This window comes from Myotis brandtii, unplaced genomic scaffold (assembly GCF_000412655.1).
Source record: "Myotis brandtii unplaced genomic scaffold, ASM41265v1 scaffold889, whole genome shotgun sequence".
Lineage (NCBI taxonomy): Eukaryota > Metazoa > Chordata > Mammalia > Chiroptera > Vespertilionidae > Myotis > Myotis brandtii.
The window spans coordinates 1,385,963-1,391,470 of NW_005371640.1; positions in this window are offsets into that span (position 1 = coordinate 1,385,963).

Consider the following 5,508-nt stretch of genomic DNA (forward strand, 5'->3'; position numbering starts at 1 on the left):
GCCTCCTGGGGATCGAGCCCGTAACCTAGGCATGTGCCCTGACTGGGAATCGAACCATGACCTTCTGGTTCATAGGTTAACACTTAACCACTGAGTCACGCTGGCCGGGCTATTCTGTTTTTAATGGGAAAAAAATCTGCATAATTTTGCTTTAATCTGGGAATCACCCAGATTATTGATTCAGTATTCTCCTAGAAATAATGGTTGTTTTCATCTGAAAATTTCACAAAAGTCTACACATAATCAGCATAGGTTAAGAAAAGACAGAGAAGCCGCACTGCTGCAGATGGAAAAAACAGCACATTTCTTTTTTAACTGGTAAAACCACTCACTGAATGACTAAAGGGACCCTGACAGATTTTTCAAAGGGATAAGACATCAGCAATATAAACTGTGTTTGTTCTGCAAGAACATAAACAGGAAAAAGGTCTCATAAAAATTAAAAATAATTGCAAACCATAGGAGGCTTCTGGGTGAAGTTAGACAAGAGTCCCCTGTGACTTGAGGAGAGAAGTGACATCATGTTTGAGCCAAGTGTTGCCCATGCCTGGCTGGGCCATTATTTGAAGTGCTTTTTAAATTTTTGTAAGTGAGGTATAAATAACGTACAATATTATATTAGTTTCAGATTTACAACATTATGATTCAATAGATTTATATATTTATCAGCACAAGTCTAGGTAACTTACATCGCTTTACATATTTAAGAAAATGTTCCTTCAGACTGTCAAACTACAGCGGGAAGGCCAGGGAGGGTTGAGGGGGGCGGTAAGAGATCAACCTAAGGACTTGTATGCATGCGTATAAGCATAACCAATGGACACAAGACACTGGGGGGTAGGGGAGGCAGGGGGAAGGTCAAGGGGAAAAAAAGGAGACAAATGTACTACTCTTTGTAATACTTTAAGCAATAAAACAAAATTTAAAAAAAAAAAGAAAAGAAAAAAGAAAGAAAATGTTCCTTATGATATGTACTTTTTAACATTTAACCTTTTCTTAGGCCCTGGCTGGTGTTGCTAAGTGGTTAGAGCATCAGCCCATAAATGGAAGGGTTTCGGGTTCGATTCCCAGTCAAGGGCATGTACCTGGGTTGAAGGTTCAATCCCCCACCCTAGTTGGGGCGCATGTGGGAGGCAACTGATCTCTCTCTCTCTCTCTCTCTCTCTCGCGTGCGCACTCTCTCTGTCTCTCTGTCTCCCATCCCTCCCTCCCTCCCTCCCACTCTTTCTAAAAATCAATGGAAAAAATATCCTTTAGTGAGGATTAACAACAACAAATCTCTTAGGAATTTTCAAATATGCAATATAGTACTATTAACTATAGTGGCCATGCTGTACATTACATCACTAGGACTTACTTATTTTATAACTGGAATATTGTTGCCCTTTTGATGCCCTTCCCCCTTTTTATCCACCTCTGGCAACCACCAATCTTTCTCTGCATCTAGGAACTCATTTTTGTTTCATTTCTTTCTTCAGCTCCACATATAAGGGAAATCTATGGCATTTTTCTGTCTATGTCTGATTTATTTGACTTTGAATACTTCCCTCAAGGTCTTTCCATTTTGTTTCAAATGGCAAGATTGCATTCTTTCTTATGGCTGAATAAATATTTAAATCAAGACATAGTCAAATATTCTTAATTTATTCATCCATTGATGAAAACTTAGGTTGTTTCCATATCTGGGCTATTGTGAATAATGCTGCAATGAACATTTGGTTTCTGTGGTGTATCACATTAACTGAATTGTGCCCATTAAACCAAACTTGTTTGTCTTTCTGTGTAGGAGTGACCTCTGTGTAGAATGTGTGCCAAATGGTTTGGCATGCCAGTTGGAGTCAGGGCAAGCACGTGCCGTGCCTGAGGTGTGGCTGGCCAAGAGCAGGTTCCAAGTGGGGCAGGTGTGTGTACATATGTGTGCACTAGCTCTCTGTTGTTCCGGCTGTCCACGGCCAGAACGGAGTTGGGGCAGAGTGGCCTGCTGAATGCACACTTTCTTCCCCTTCCGATCCAGGCAGGGCTGCCTGCTCTGCGTGTGGCCCAAACTGTTGCTTTGCCTGTTGCCCAAGCTGCCCTCCTGGTTCCTCACTTTCTCCTGACAGGGCAGCCCTACTACTTCTGCACTCTCTCTAGGTGGGAGAGCCCCCCCACCCCCCACCCGGTACACAACCTAGTGGGTAGGCGCAACAGTGCCCTGTTATACCCACTCAATCAATTTCTGGGTGGAGGAGCCCTGTGTCCATGAGCTGTATGGCACCCTCCTGTTCTTGCTGGAGCTAACTCTGGGAGGGGTGGCTGGGACCGTGCTACAGCAGCCCTGGAGGTTAGCCAGAGAACCTAAATAGAGCTCCTGCCCTCTATCCAAGTGCAGGGGAAATGTCAACAATAGTGCTCACTGGCTCCTCTGGTACTAGACTTCCCTCAGCTCTCAGATTTCTCCCACCTTCTCTATGCAGTCTCTCATTTTTCTTTTCTTTTTTTTCTTTTCTTTTCTTTTTTCTTTCTTTTCTTTTCTTTTCTTTTCTTTTCTTTTCTTTTCTTTTCTTTTCTTTTCTTTTCTTTTCTTTCTCTTCTCTTCTCTTCTCTTCTCTTTTCTTTTCTCTTCTTTTCTTTTCTGCAGAAGCTGTTCAATGGACCCTCACTTGTTTCTGAGGAGGAATTGTTCCAAATATAGGTGTACATTCAATGTGTTCTTGGGAGGGGGCAATCTCAGCCACCGTCTTGGACCCACTTCCCTAGATGTATTCTCTTTTTAAATATTTTATTTTTTGTTAATCCTCACCCGGGGATATTTTTTCCATTGATTTTAGAGAGAGTGAACGGGAGGGAGAGAGGGAAGGAAGGAAGGGGAAGGAAAGGAAGGAGGGAAAGAGGGAGAGAGAGAAACATCAATATGAGAGAGACACATCGATTGTTGGCCTCCCACATGCGCCCCGACGGGGGTCGGGATCGAACCTGCAACCCAGGTAACGGCTCTTGACTGGGAATCAAACCCGCCACCCTTTGATGGGAGGGCCAACACTCTAACCACTGAGCTACACTAGCCAGAGCCCTAGATGTATTCTTGAGTTCAATCCAGCCAGGCTTGTTTGCTCCCTCCCTAGAATAGAAACCATCTGGATAAGAAACTTCATTCATTTATCAACTATATATTTATGCCTATGACATATTAGTCATTGAACTATGTTGTGGAGAGTCAGTGGGGAGAGAAAATAGACATGTTTATGCCCTCAAATAGTTACCAGTATCGAGGGAAGGCCCTTTTTTTGCAAGCTTTTTGTCTTCCCAATCACACGGCCTAAAACAGAGCTAAATACTCATGACTGCTCAGTCAATACTTGCTAACATATCAAGGCGAAGTTAAATAGACTTATGAAGCTAGTTTATCTTCAACCTAGTTTAGAGTAGGGTGTCTGTCCAGCTCTGTCCACCTCAATCTGAAGTTCCTGCGCTACACAGGGTTACAGGCATGTTAGTGGCATGCACTAGATTGCCTGGATTCAAGTCCCATCTCTGTTACTCAGTAATCATTAGAGTTGTGCAAAAATAGCCTAACCTCTCTGTGCCTCAGATTTATCATATAAAATAGTGCCCAATTAATGGAATTTTTAAGGATTAAATCAATACACACACACACACACACACACACACACACACACACACACAGGAGCAATGACCTCTGCTAGCACTTTTGTCTGGCAGAAAGCTGCCCCTCCAGCTCAGCCACAATCATGAGCTGGCTTTTACAGCCAAAAGTTGTGGGGACTTATCTTCCCCGTCCTGGAACCTGGGGCTGCGGCGGGTGGGGGCTGATGTGGGACTGAGACCCCTCACTCCTCAGGGAAACCTCCACAACCAAGATATCCTTCCCGATTTGTTTGTAAATTCTCACTGGAAGATACGTTTTCCATTGATCTTTACAGAGAGAGAGTGGAAGGGAGGGAGGGGGGAGAGAGAGAAACATCGAGGTGAGAGACACATCTATTGGTTGCCTCCCACACATGCCCTGATCAGAGCCGGGGGTTGAAGAACAATAGAAGTACATGCCCTTGACTAGGAATTGAACCCATAATCATTCAGTCTGCGGGCCGACGCTCTAACCACTGAGCCAAATCGACCAGGGCATATCCCTACTTTAAACTGCCACACATGGGTATGAGACTGATCCATTCTGCAATTCTGTCCTGAGTCTCCACCCCTCCTACTAGTCTCCATGTGCTTCTTCTTTAATTCCCCAGGTGTAGGACTTCCATTCAGCTAGACCTCAGGTGGTTCTGAATGATGGTTGTTCTACTGTGGTTGTGGGAGGTGGCGAGTCCCACGTTTACCTGTGCCGCCATCTTGTGTGGAATTCTAAGAAAATAGATTTTAAGTGTTCTCACCAGAAAAAAAAATGCTAAGAGATATGTTAATTAACTTGGTTGTGGTAGTTGTTTCGTTATGTATAATATATATTAAATTATCTCACTGTGCGCCTTAAAAAACAAACACATTGTACAACCTAAACATACATAAATTTTGTCAATCAAGCCTCAGCAGCGCTGGGGGGGGGGGGCGCGGGGTGGATGCTGATTGTGCTCCACACAGTGAGGAAATTTACACAATGGGGCTTGTTTATGAAGGCTACAGAAGACCCCGACTGCCTTCCTGCTAAAACATTGCTGTAGGAGGCCTAAGAAATGTTACAAAGTGTTCCCCTCTTATTTTAAAGGGCCCAAGAGAAGTAGGGGCTATAACTGCTCACAGTAGCCCAGTTCTGGGGGGACAAAAACCCTAAATACTGAAAATTGCTTTGGTTTAACCTAAATCCTACGAGCTGGAGGTATTTTTCTCCTATTGACTCTGCTTCTCACTGCCTACTGTGGTAAAGCTTCTTATTCCATGTGGCAAAGCCCCAGTGAAAACAGAAGTGAGATAGGTTCACAGCGTTCGGTTTATTATATATGTAGTAGCGAACAGAGTGGTAGTCTCAAAGCTGGGTACCACACCTGGGTGCACCTCACACTCTCCTCCATGAGTGAATTCTTAAATTCAAGAAGGCCAAATAACTTCAAGGTTAAGTGCACAAGCTCTGCAGTTTACTACCTGAGTTCAAATTCCAGCTTCACCACTACTGCATAACTGTGGGCAAGTTTCTTACCCTCTCTGGGCCCACTTTGCTTATTTACAAAAACAGGATAATGACAGACAGCATCTACCTCATGGGGTTCTTGTGAAAATTAAATGAGATAATCCTTATAAAGCATTTACAGCCTTACATTTAGTAAATACTCAAGTAAAGGTAGTACTGTTTTCATTTGGCAAACCCATGTAAGTTTTCATATTCTATTGGGTTAGCAAATAAAGGTGGTCGAAACTGGAATATACTAGGTCCTTATACAAATTGCTATCCATACTCTTTATGCTAGCATTGGTTTCCATTTGCAACATACCAGTTATGAAATAGAAACTTCCTAGTCATTACTTCTAAAATAGTGCTTCAAAAATTTTTATATTACTTTGAGAATC